The following is a 14,335-nucleotide window of genomic DNA, read 5'->3' as shown; positions in this document are numbered from 1 at the left end:
ACCTTTACAGAAAGGTTTGCTAACCTCTGCTATCTAAAATATTAGTTGTGGGTATCTCTGACTTACTGGATTATTGGGAATCTTGAGTTTTTCGCTTTCTGCTTTTGTATTTTTTCCCAAGTTTTCCATTAGTGCTGTCATGATGAGGGAAATAAAAACAGTTAAAGTGATTTTTAAAGAGGGTTTGAAAAGTGTGCTCACTTATCAAATTGAACATTTGTTTTGCTATCTTACTCAAACCCTTAATTCCATAAAATCTTCCTTTTGCAATTATTACAATGGCAAACTTCAGTTCCAAATCCATTTTGATCATCAGAAATTCTGAATTAGGGATTTCCAGGTGAATGAGGTGTTAATCCTCTGATGAGAATGATAGCGCAAAATCTATCTGAGACAAGTATATATACATTTTTTTTTTTTTAGGAGCCTGGGTTTAGGCACCCTAACCTCTTTAGATCTTCCTAATTCTGTATTGCTGAGTTTTATCTACATCGGGAGTTTCTAAAGATCTCTTATTTTGTGTTACTGACACATGGTGAAACAGTGTTAGAATTTGTGACTATTGATTTATCTAAATGTTTTCATTTGCTTCCCTATGCAAAGACTCTAAAATAGAATCTGGATAAGTTCTGACATTTTTTATTTTATAAATGTTTTTATTAGCCACACTCCATATCCCTGAAACACCTTGCAAATTGGAGCAGTGTTTTATATGCAACACAATTAACTTCCTATATATTATGTACACATATTTAATTAAAAAAAGATTTGAACAAAATGTGTACTACCCTTTCCCAGAACTTTCCTAGGGTGTATGAATTTCCTGTAAAGCAGTATCTGAAATATGAAGGCAGTGAGAAATTCTTTGCCAGGAAAAGCTCTACCAAATTCTATGGGGAAGAGTGTGGCCTATAGCTGAAGAAAGTAAAGTGTAGTGCAAGTATTGCCTTAAAACAGTATTTTCAATGTGGGTATCTCAAATAGGATACTTTATAAGCATAATGCATTTTAAATATTCCCAAATCTCAAAGATAAACATATCTAGCTACACAAAGTCCTAGCACATAGCACTTTTCTGTAAAAGTGTTACTGTAGGTTGTAATTTTGTAGATTCTGGTTCTGAGGTTTGGGGCATATTCATGTGGGAAATGCAATGAGTGAATAAAGAGAACTGCAAAATGCTAAATGGCTTACTCTTTCATTGATTCATTTGTTACTACCCTATATAATATCTTCATGCCTCAGTGGAAGAATAGATTCCGTAGAATTTATTTTTTTACCTAGTAAATAAAAAAATATTAATGCATGCATACTGATGCTTTTAGTGTTTTTTTTTCCCACTGTGTACCAATGCCTTAGTTATTTTTCTACTTTTAATTTAAAATATTTAGTCATTTCCACTCAGGTATATCTTTTTCAAATTTTAGTCATATGCCCCACTGCTTTGATGTGTAATGCCTAGTTCCCACAATCTTTTTAAGATTTTTTTTTTAATTTGACAGAGAGAGAGACAGCGAGAGAGGGAACACAAACAGGGGGAGTGGGAGAGCGAGAGGGAGAAGCAGGCTTCCCACTGAGCAGGGAGCCTGATGTGGGGCTCGATCCCAGGACCCTGGGATCATGACCTGAGCCAAAGGCAGACGCTTAACCGACTGAGCCACCTAGGCACTCCTTCCACAATCTTTTTATGTACTAAATCAGTTAGGGTATGTTTTACCACATAGATATTATTATAAATTTTAAATAATAAGGATTTCTTCATGTTAGAAGTAAATAAAAAATACTGCTCGCCTCTTCCTTCTTTCCTTCCTTCCTTCTTCTCCTTTTTTAAAACAAAGACTCAATTTTTTTTTAAAGATTTTATTTATTTGAGAGAGAGAGAATGAGAGAGAGAGCATGAGAGGGGGGAGGGTCAGAGGGAGAAGCAGACTCCCCGCCGAGCAGGGAGCCCGATGCGGGACTCGATCCCGGGTCTCCAGGATCATTACCTGAGCCGAAGGCAGTCGCCCAACCAACTGAGCCACCCAGGTGCCCCAAGACTCAATTTTTAAAAGATAGATAATAAAATTCTAATTCAAAGTTCAGTCCAGGGCAAACACTGAATCCTAACTCTTTTGAAAGACACTATGATAAGCACTATCATATTTCAGATAAGATGGCTCTCTCTTAGAAATCATTTATCTATTAATTGATAAAATTTTAGAAACCTTAGAATGTCAGATTAAATACACACTCTAGATTTAAAATAATAGGATGATAAATATGTGAGTGTTCACTTCAACATTTATGAACAGATTTCCATATAAGTCAAAGAAGAGATACGATCTTTGTACGTGAGGGAGGGCTAACATATAAAGCTATTTGATTTAACAAGGTGAAATGATTTAATTATCAATTACTCAGTATCAAGATTTGCATTTTTTAAAAAGATTTACTTATTTATTTGAGAGAGAGACAGAGACAGAGAAAGAGAGAGAGAGAGAATAGGGAGAGGAGCAGAGGGAAAGAATCTCCAGCAGACTTTGTGCTGAGCCAGACATGGGGCTTGATCTCATGACCCATGAGATCACAACCTGAGCCAAAACCAAGAGTCTGAAGCTTAACCTACTGAGCCACCAGGTGCCCTAAAACTTGCATTTTTAGCATAAAATATTTCTATTTATACTGAAAAATTGAATGGAAGGACACTAAATGTTAATAGTGGTTGTATCTAAGTTGCAGGCTTTGGGGAGTTATTATTTTTCTTTTTCCCTGCTTGTTTTTCTTAATAGAAGACATTTTGCTATTTCAATAAGAAAAAGCAAAAGAACAACAATAAAAGTCACTTAAAAAACATATTTCCATTTAAAACAATTAGATGACTATACCATAAATATAAAAGAACATAAGAAACTATAAAATACAAGAATACCAAATACTGGATACCGAATACTGATCGAGGAGGATATGTGTGTGTGTGATCTATCTATATCTATATGATTAGGAGAACACTTCTCCCTTAAGCATAAACAAACAAACACACACTTGTGTGTACACATACACCTGCCCAGATCAGTATTTAGTATCCTTATTATATTTTATTTTTCTTTATATAATCATATGACAGCAATGGAGAACCACACTTATCTGGGCTATTAAATAATTCTTCCTGTGTGAGAAAATAAAAATACTCATTTATTCTGGGTAGCTTAACTCTTGTTTTTTCCTTTGGGAAACATGGCCCACTGCAGTTTCTGGAGCATTTTTTTCCAGCTAGGTAAGATATGTCATGCTGACTCTATCCCCTCCATATCTAGAATAATACTTCCCTGTACCTTTAGCACTCGATCAAGCTTTTTATGTAATTTGGAGGTTAATATTCCCAGTAAGTCTCTTTTTAGGAGTAAGTTAGAGGCTTGGGGAGCCCACTAAGGTACTAACCCCTTCTCGCATTTATGCAGTAAGTAGCCTAAAAACATTAATGCACCTCCTTAACCACCTTGCTCACTTTCCAGGGAGAGACTTAGGCACAGGAGAGAATATGGCCAGATATATTTTATTTTATTCATTGGCTTTATAGTACTTATTACCCTCTAGGCACACATAAATACTCTACAAAACTCTGGTTTGGATAAAGTCAGATTTGATCAAGAAAACGTTTGCTGATAAGGTTCCAAAAACCTCTTATACTATTTTGTTAAGATCTGACTCCTCTATTTTGAAACCTCTAGTGAGCGAAGAGATGACTGTTACAGAATGAGATAAAGGGCTTGTTCTTCAGCAACTAAAATAATTTTTTTTAAGGTCCAGTATAAGTCCTTGATTTGAACCAAACAAACTTGTGTCTAATTCCTACCAATGTGCTACTTCACATGATATCAAGAGGTTTCCTGTTGGGCTTGAAAGGTTGATCTGTATTTGAGTATTCACTGTCACTGAAAACTGTCACAAAGCAGTCAGTATAAAGGGCTATCTTCCGAAGTAAAAATTACTTTCTTTTTTTTTTTTAAAGATTTTATTTGACACAGAGAGAGAGACAGCGAGAGAGGGAACACAAGCAGGGGGAGTGGGAGAGGGAGAAGTAGGCTTCCCGTGGAGCAGGGAGCCCAACGTGGGGCTCGATCCCAGGACCCTGGGATCATGACCTGAGCCGAAGGCAGACGCTTAACGACTGAGCCACCCAGGCGCCCCATAAAAATTACTTTCATTCTACATCATTGTTCTGACATAGGTTCTTTTTCAAAATGCCCCCATTTTTTTGTTTGTTTTTGTCAGTAACCTGATAATGTCTTGATGAGGCCAGTATGACCTACCTTTTTGGGTCCTTATTTAATAACATCTTTACAATCTTCTTTTATCCTTAAAATAGCTATCCAATTGCTGATATTTTTCCTCCTTATAATTGTGTGCAAGTACAGTCATGATGGTTTGCTTTCTTTTTGTTAGCTGCCCATTAATGGGAATATCTGGAGTATTGCACAGCGTTCTTTGTTTTTATGTTTTTATGAAGTAATGTATTAGTGGTTCGAAACTCTGTTTATCAATAAAGGTTATTGTCTTTTTAATACTATGAATGCACCAGTGTGGAACTGCTGCATACTTTGATTTGTAGCTTAGGTGACTGAGTTATCTGCAAGGGGGTTGTTCTAATAAGGCAGCATTCAGTGAAGGAGGAATTCAGAAAAAAACTACAATTAAAGACATATTTTTCTTCCCTAAAAGAGAAAATAGCTATCTGTCCAGTTTTTGCCTCCTTGAGTGGGGTTTAATAAAACATTAAGAGATAGAAAACTTGGTTTCTGGGCCAGGTTCTATGATTGTACTAGCTCTAGGTGACTTTACACATAAAGTACTTAAGATCTAGACCTTAACTTGCACATCTGTAAAATGGGAAAGCTAATAGTAGACATCCTTATCTGACCCAATTTCTCTGAGGGTCAAACAAAACAATGCATGTGAAAGATTTTTGAAAACTGTAAAGGGGTGCCTGGGTGGTTCATTTGGTTAAGGGTCGGACTCTTGGTCTCAGCTCAGGTCTTCTTTTTTTTTAGATAATTTTGAAAATTTATTTATTTGAGAGAGCAAGTGTATGAACAGGGGGAGGGACAGAGGGAGAAGTAGACTTCCTGCTGAGCAGAGAGCCTGACATGAGGCTCAATCCCAGGACCCTGGGATCATGACCTGAGCAGAAGGCAGACATCTAACCAACTGAGCAACCCAGGCACCCCTCAGCTCAGGATCATGAGTTCAAGCCCCATGTTGGGCTCCACACTGGGTGTGGAGCCTACTTAAAAAAAAAAAAAAAGAAACAAAACTGTAAAGAACCAGACAGTGGTTAGGCATATTTACTAAAACGCTTCTTGTGTAACCATTTTTGTATTTCCCTAATTTGAAGGAATTGCCAGTTTTCATATAATTTCATTTATCAAGAAAAAGAATCATAGAACATTTTATTATAATTAAGGTTCATGAGATTCAATCCTAACTTTCAATTGGGTGGGAAATAAATTTAATCAAATTAGTTTTAAATTTTCAATCCTTTTGTTTTATGCACATATAAGCTACTCAGAGTAGCTCACTCGTATTTGCTGTTAATGTTTAGTCAAACCAGTGGGCCACAGTTTATTTGCCATTAGCAGAAATCAGTGTCAGTAGAGCTAATGATACATTGCTGCACCCATGAACTAGATTCTACAAGATGTCATAGTGACCGGCATTTTCATCAATTTCCCAAAAAACAAAACAAAACAAATACCAGTTTCATTCTATGGCAGATTCAGGGGCCTAGAAAGATGAGCTTCTAGGTAGAGAGGAAAACTAGTTCAGAATGAAACACTTGACCTACCATGTGGTCTAGACCAGTGGTTTCTAAACTTAGTTGATCATCAAAATCTCCTGGAGTTTAAAAAATTAGATTCCCAGATCCTGTCCCCAAAGATTCTGATTCAGTAGGTGAAATGTGGAGCCTTAGAATCTGTGCTTTTAAAATCTTGCCAGGAAATTCTGAGAATCAACCACATTCAAGATGCACTGGTCAAAGTTACAAGAGGCATAATGGGAGGTGTTCACCCTCAGCACTGTGTTCTTTAGGGACAATTGAGTCCTTAATTTTGAGCTTTGCAATACAACTGCATCCTCTGTTATGGTTCTTATGTTTATTGAGAAAATAAACAGTACCTCATTGTCGAGATGAAATATTACTTCTAGGATAGAGATTATCAAACTTTAGTGTGCTTTCACATCATTTGGGGAGCTTGTTGAAAATTCATATAATATGGCTCCCACTCCCAGAGATTTTGATTCAATTAGTTTGGGACAGGGATCCAGGATTCTGCATTTTATACAAATACCACAGATGAATCTGATACACATGACCAAGTGTGTCACACTTTCAGAAATCCTGGCATAGGCAGCTCTTTATATCAACTTAAATATGTTGCCATTGCTATATATGATCAATTTATTTTGAGAGAGAGAGAGGGAGAAAGAGAGCACGGGCTAAGGGGAAGGGCAGAGGGAGAGGGAGAAGCAGGCTAGCAGGCTCCCTGCTGAGCAGGGAGCCTGATGGATGTGGGACTCGATCCCAGGACCCCAGGATCATGACCTGAGCTGAAGGCAGACACTTAACCAACTGAGCCACCCAGGCACCCCTATGATCATATTTTCAAATTAATATTTTTAGTGAACATATACATTTTCACAAAGATATAATTAACCCCTTTCAAATTCATTACACTTCATTTAAATCCTTTAAAATATGGATCAGAATTAAATGAGCCTCTTTGGATTTATATAGGACAAAGTTGAAAAGTACTCTTTGATTCTATTTTTGTATCCTTAGCATTGGATGCTTCAATCTATTTTTTGGAGACTAGCAAATGGATCCGTAAGGATTACCTATATGATCATTTGGCTCATTAGAACAAAGGAAAATGTTTGGGTTGTCTCCTACACATTTTACTATGGACTAAATATAGCTTCCAGATCACCAGAATATCAGCTGAAACTAAATCAACAATTCTTATAATCTAGTCCCTCGGTCTTGGAATAGTAATAACTAATGTGCAATACATTTTCCTATTAGTCTAGTCCACATCTTTCATGTGATTCATTTATTTGTGAAAGAGAGCGAACGAGCACGTGTGCAAGTGGGGTGAGGAGGAGAGAGAGAGAGAAGCAGACTCCCCGCTGAGCAGCTCCCCCCCCCCCCCGCCCCACGCTCCTCGCAACGGGCTCCATCCGGGGACTCTGGGATCATGACTTGAGCCAAAGGTAGATGCCTAAATGACAGCCACCCAGGCACCCCTTTATGTGATTTTTGTTAATATTCTATTGTCAGGCTAAATCTGTGGGTCCTGCCTGGTTTCAAATCATACAAAGTGTATAAAGAAGAAAATGAAAATCCACCTGAAATTCCATTATTTGGAGGGAACACTATGAATATTTGGTGAATCTCTCGTTATATACATGAATGTATATCTGTGTAAAACAGAATCAATATAAAACTGTATATGGAGTTTAAGCATTAGATCATATATACTTTTCCATGTCATTAAATATTAGTTTTAAACATCATTTTCAGAGTTTCTTTTTTCATTGAATAATAATTGCAATACAATGTTGTATTAATTTCAGGTGTATAACCTAGTGACTTGATTTATATACAATATAGAACGGTTACCACAGTAAGTCTAGTTACCATCTGTCACCATACAAAGTTGTTACAATATCCCCTATGTTGACTATATCCCCTATGCTGTACATTATATACCCATGTCTTATTTAACTGGAAGATTATACCTCTTAATCCCCCTTCATCTATTTCACCTAATCCCCCCCCCCCACTCCCCTCTGGCAATCATCAGTTTGTTCTTTTCTTTTTTTTTCAGCATCCAAAGTCTTTTTAATAACAAGTCAGGATCTGGGGTTCGTTTCTGTAGCCCAGGATGACCCTGCTACCTCTGGCACGGCCTAACTTCCCGCCCCTCCAAGGCAGGTAAGATTTGGTGTGGCTGGGCGGGGTTCCTGGGGCCTTGCCAAAATGCCTATATGTTCTTGGCCCTTGTGTGGACCAGAGAGCAAAACGGTGCCGCAGCCCTTGGGGGAGTCCAGGGTCGATTGGTCAAAGGTGAGGATCTTGCCTCTAGATTTGAGGATGCGCCTCTGGGCATGGCTGTCCATAGGCAGTGCATACACCTTCAGTTTGGGCACCTCCTGGACACACACATCATGGGTTATAGTCCCTATAACCACAGCTGCTTTGTCTTCTTGGCCAGGCAGCTTCATATTCTGGATCATCTGGGAAAGGGGCAGAGGTGGCCAGTTAGCGAGACTCATGATCAACCTCTTTAACAAAACTTGGTTAAAGGTGGAGTTGGTTTGTCTGGCCAGAAACCTGTACAGCTTGTCTAGCAGTCTCAGGTAGATGTTCTGGATCTTGGGGTCCTTGCACCAAACCTTTCAGTCCTTGTGGCAGATGTTGACTCCAATGATGGTGCCTCATGCTCAGCCAGGTTGCAAAAGAGAGAACCAGTTTGTTCTCTTTAAGAGTTTCATTTTAGTGGTAACATAGAACCATGGAATAAATAAAGGATTAAATCTAAAAGTAGGTTAGGCATATTTATTTGTGTTCACTAGTCTGTAGTTCCTATCTCATAAGGCTTTTTTGAGTATTAAATGAGTTACTACATAATGGACGCTTAGAACAATGTCTGACATATAGCAAGTGCTCAATTAATGTTGGCTATTATTATTCAAAACCATTTTTGGTCTCTATATTAGCAAAAGTTACGAATGCTTTAGATAAGCAGATGACATTACATTTCTCCTGGTTTCTCTCATTAAAGCAGCAAAGTTGAATATTAATGAGTATAGAGAATTATGTTGTCATGCATGTTAGTCTGGAAAATATAAATTCATCTCATAAAAAAGTCAAAGGATCAAGGAAGGTTTTTACTGTTAATTGGAAACAAAGTGTCATTGGTGTCCTGATTTAAAGGGCACTCAATTATGATTAGCTAATAAAAAAAGAACAAAGAAATAAAGAAAAATAATTAAGGTTAAAGTGAAGTTATTATTAGCCCTTAGTTCACTAAAATCTTTTCCTCATAGCCCATGGCACCAAATAAAATTAAATATAGAAAAGTTCCATAATTCACGATGACATTCTCAGTGTTAAGACATTTTTAAATAAAAAATGCATTACTGAAAGCATACTTCAAAATTATTAGATGCAATATTTTTATAGCCAAAAGCACTTAAATTTTAAGAACTGAACAACTGGAGGACTGGATACTATTTATGGATTTAGAAAGATTTAGTCACTTTCATAAGTTAAAATTCTTTCTTTAAGCCACCTGTTCTTTCTCTTTCTTTAGAAATGGATTTGTTAAAAATAATTTCAAGATTCTGACTATTCTCTATTCTAAGGAAACCACATCAAGAGCAAAGTAGAATGTTTTTCTTAATTATTGGTAAAGACTTTGGACAGGCTCATGGGCAGATAGTTCACTAATTTGTTATAGTCTTTTAATAACATTTAAAAAAATGATCTGGAAAATCTCAGAATAGATGCTGCCTAAAATAAAACCAAGTGACTGACCTAGGTTCAAGGAAATACTGAGAATATATACTACCTTAAACCTTAGCTTAATGAGTTCCTTAATTAGGGAAGACATAATTTAGGGTGCTAAAAAGTCATGTGGCTGAGTATTTGAATTAATGTATGTTTACATCAATTTAACCAGAAGCTACAGTTATCAATTAGGGGAAGTCCGAATTAAAAGTTCTTGTGAGGAAGTATTAATGACATGCTTTCTTTATGTGTTTCAGACATATTTATTCAGACACGGTTATTCATTTTCATAAATGAGAAAGCAAGTAAATGAACCACTAAAAAAGATAATTCTTAAAAAATGTAGTATTGTCCAATAAACAACAAATAACAGTCTCTGCTTACATATATTCTTCCTTGACATAGTATATTTAGTTTTAAATATGTCTAATATATTTTTAAGTGTAACCTTTTATTTAGCCCATTATTGTAACTTACCATTAAAATAAAACTCTGAAAATGATGTTTACAAAGAATTATAAAGTACATGGGAAAATGCATAAGATATGCAATGTATGAGAAAAAATGAGATACAGCTGTATATAGAGTATTAGCTTTAAACATTTCTGTTTTCTCAATTTTCTATAATAAGCATATATTATTTTTAAAGTCAGAATGCATATTTAATTAATGGAACATTAGTCAATAACCAAACTATGGTTGGACAATTAGAATACCTATCTATTTTATTTGTCTTATGATTCAATGGAAGTATGATTTATTATTTCAGCATTTCATATCATGGAACCCAACTTAGAAAATACATTCATTATCTACCCTTTTATATAATGGTGATGATAATCAAGACAGAAGCCTTTTATAAAACACATTTTTAGCTTTCAGTATGGAGGTTAAACAGAAGCAAGACTTTTTACTTTATAGGGTTATTAGCTGAGACCATCAACAGTTATATGTTGTTGGTTAAATAAGCAAGCAACATGTAGTACTATAACCATTTTGTCAAGATGCCCACGAACTCTGATATTTTATTACATATAAAACATTGACCCATGACGGTAGACAGTTTACATAGATAGCTTTAAATATTCTGCTTCCTATTGACTAAAATATCTTCATTATACATTTCATTCTACTTTATGATTTTTGAAAATCCAGTTTAACAGCTTTTTTCTTACATTATAATATTTAGTTATAATTTTTCCTTACATTGTGAAACCTTAGATAATATAGGACTTATTTAATTTTTTATTCCTCCTCCTGGATGAGACCTGCTGGGGTTTCATTACTTTTTCACCAGGGCCACATCTAGTATTTTTCCATATATTTGACAGGTAAAACAAAGGTTCCATTTAAGAAGAAAAGGACTGCTTCCTCAGTTGTGGGATTTTATTGATTGATTGATAAGAAAGTCTGTCTGGGGATTGCCTTGAAAAGTCAGAAGTTCGAGTATGGATTTAAATATCCTAAACTCCATTTTCAAGACAACACCTAGGAAACAATCAGTAGAACCAAGTAAATCATTATGAAAATAATAATAATTGTGTTTTCTAGCCCTGGGTGTTTTCTTTTAATGAATTATGAGAGTAAAGCCTATTACATTATTAATCAGGAAAACAATTAAATTAACAGTAATTTTTAAGAAGAGCAAATAGAAATCAAACCAATTTTAAGAGTCCATCAATAAAGAGAACAGAATTTGGAGCAATACATGACAAATGGACAGAATTTAGGATGTTTGTAGTTTTTTTTTAGATTTAAACAGGCATTAGTTTACTTTCTAAATTCAATTTTTATTTACATGCATTCATCAGAATTGTAAAATATGAAAAAATGAAATTAGGATTTTGAATATATAAAGACACTTTCGGCTTATGATTCCAAGAGGGGTGTAGAGGGGCATAACACTCTTGGGAAACTGTATTAACAATTTATTAATTTGAGTAGGCCCTGGCTTCAACAAACATGAAGTTAATGATTCTCCACACTCATCTGGTCACTTACCGAAGTTCTCTTTTCATGACATTTATTTGTGTCCTAGATATAAATTGGTTTTCTTATTTTTAGTTATTAATAGATACTTATTTGATACCTGGTATTTAGCATTTTATATATCATAATTTCAGCCTATGATAGTATTTACCAGTATACTAAAATTACACTGGCTTTTAACAAAAGTATTATGTGAAAAATCTGTACTACAATAACCATAACTTCAGAGAAGAAGTTAATCTTAAGGAGATAGCAAATGCTCTCTCTTCAATAATCCTTTAAGAACTCCAGGTGAGATTACATGTAGGTGTGATGAGTAAATCAATAAAAGTTAATTGTTAAGTGTCTCCTGTGTTCAGTCTTATCTTGGGACATAAGAGGGGCAAGACAAGCATGGGGTGGATATTGAAAACTCAGAAAACTGTCAGTGTCCTCGAGGCATTTACAATAGAATTGGATAGAATAGTTAATGTATATGTGCTGCCGAAGCGAGCACTGGATAGAATAGTTAATGAATAATATAAGATAGAGTGAAATTAAGTGCTAAATTGTGAGGTACAGAGATTATATATGATAAAGCTAATAAAACTTCAGCTTCAGAGACCCTTATTGGAATGGGTCCTTTGCAAGGCCTTAGTTTGCTAGGGTTGCCATAACAAAGTACCACAGACTGATGACTTAAACAACGGAAATTTATTTTCTCACAATTCTGGAAGATAGAAGTCTGTGATCAAGCTGCCAGCAAGTTTAGTTTCTTCTGAGGCCTCTCCCCTTCACTTGTAGATAGCCATCTTCTTCCTGTGTTTTCATATAGTATGTGTCTTTGTCCTAATCTCTTCTTTTTATAAAGATACCAATCATATATACCAACCATATAACTTCATTTTTATTTAATAACTTCTTTAAGACTTTATCTCCAAATACAGTCACAGTCTCAGTTACTGGGGGGGTTAGGACTTCAACGTAGGAATTTAGGGGAGACACAATTCAGTCCATAATACTCTGCCCTCTAGCCCCCCAAATTCATGTCCTTACCGCATACAAATTAGATTCACCCCATCCCAACAGCCACAAAAGTCAACCTATTCCAACATCAACTCTAATTCCAAAGTCTTATCTAAATCTCATCTAAATCAGATACGGGTGGAACTCCAGGTTTCATGCATTCTGAGGCTAAGTGCTCTCCAACTGTGAACCTATGAAACCAGAAAACTTATCTGCTTCCAGAATACATCAATGGGACAAGGATAGAATAGACATTCCCATTCCAAAAGGAAGAAATTGAAAACAAGAAAAGGATTATGGGTTACCATCAAGTCCAAAACCTAGCAGGTAAAAATGCCATTAGATTTTAAGGCTCAAGAATGATCTTCTTTAGCTTTGATGCTCTACCTCCTGGTCCAGCAGTGTGACAGTCACACTCCCTTGGCTCTGGGAGGTAGCTTTGCCCCCTCAGCTCTGGGTGTTTGCCCGACTCCTCTGGAACGGAGGAGAAGGCTTTGTCCCCAGGCTTGTGTTCCCTGCGCCCACAATAGCAGTAGCAGCCCTGCTGACCTCTGAACTGCTTTCAGGGCAATTCTTCCCTTTACTTGAAAGATAAAGCTCATTCGCAGGCAGATAGCTCGATTGGACCATCCTGCAGAATCCCAGAAATCTGACAGCCTTCTTTCATTTCATCCCATCCCAGCCCCCTTCAGGCCAAGCTGGCAGCATTTCTACTGGTATAACTCCTTCTCAATTTCCAGTTCCTTCTGAAATGGTTGGTTGATTGAATCCTTAAGTAATACAGTATAATCTCTTTAGCAAATAGCTGTTCTGCCATACCCTTGATGTTTTCTTCATAACATGCTTTCTCATTTTTTGCAATATGGATAGGCTGAGAATTTTCTAAATCTTCAGGTTTGGGTTCCTTTTTGCTTAGTAATCTTTTCTTCAAATTTTCTCCCTTTCCTCACAATTTACTGTAAGTATCAAGAAGAAACCAAGCCAGGCCTTCCACACTGTGTACAAATCTCCTCAGCTAAATATCCAAGTTCATCACTTACAAATTATACTTTTCACAAAACACTAGAACACAATTTGTCCAAGTTCTTTACCATTCTATAACAAGGATCATCTTTCCTTGAGTTTCCAATAGCATGTTCCTCATTTCTACCTGATTCAATAGAAGTACCTTTAACATTCACCATTCACATTTCTACCAACATTCTGTTCATGATGCTATATGTATATCTCTAAGATTATAGAAGTGTTATGTACAGCTCTCCTCTTTTCCTTCTGAATCCTCACTAGAATTGCTCTTAATGTCCATATTTCTACCAATAGTCTCTTCAATGCAATCTAGGCTTTTTCTAGCATGCACGTCAAAATTCTTTGAGTCTCTACCCATTACCCAGTTCCAAAGCCATGCCCACATTTCACCTTTTTTCCCCACCCTCCTGTGCCTTGTACAGATTGGGATTGGAATAGCTGCAGGCACATTAAGGATCTGGCTAAGGGGAAGTTGAGTTGGAAATTATTTAGTTTGGCTTTAGGAGGATTTATCTATGTGGTTCACAGTTACTTTTATTTATAGTTATTGCTAGCTGCCCCAGGATAAGACTGGCTTGCAGGAATACTCCTATCACCTCCTGTGTCTACAACATAAAGATGCAAAGTTGGAGGTGTGTTGTGGTATGAAAATGACCTATAGCTCCTGGCACCAGAAATATGAAGGAAATAAAGGATAAGCAAGATTTGAAATGTATGAAGCCAGAAATCTGTTTATGCAAAAGTCTTCCCAACATTAAATAT

At 36.2% G+C, this 14,335-nt stretch overlaps 1 pseudogene; it reads right to left on the bottom strand.

The window, feature by feature from the left end:
- Positions 1–7,882: 7,882 nt before the first annotated feature.
- Positions 7,883–13,931, bottom strand: LOC102731608 (large ribosomal subunit protein eL18 pseudogene; annotated as a pseudogene).
- Between the last annotated feature and the right edge of the window lie 404 nt (positions 13,932–14,335).

This window comes from Leptonychotes weddellii, chromosome X (assembly GCF_054177405.1).
Source record: "Leptonychotes weddellii isolate Sample4059 chromosome X, ASM5417740v2, whole genome shotgun sequence".
NCBI classification, from domain to species: Eukaryota; Metazoa; Chordata; class Mammalia; order Carnivora; family Phocidae; genus Leptonychotes; species Leptonychotes weddellii.
This window is presented reverse-complemented; position numbering and strand designations above follow the sequence as displayed.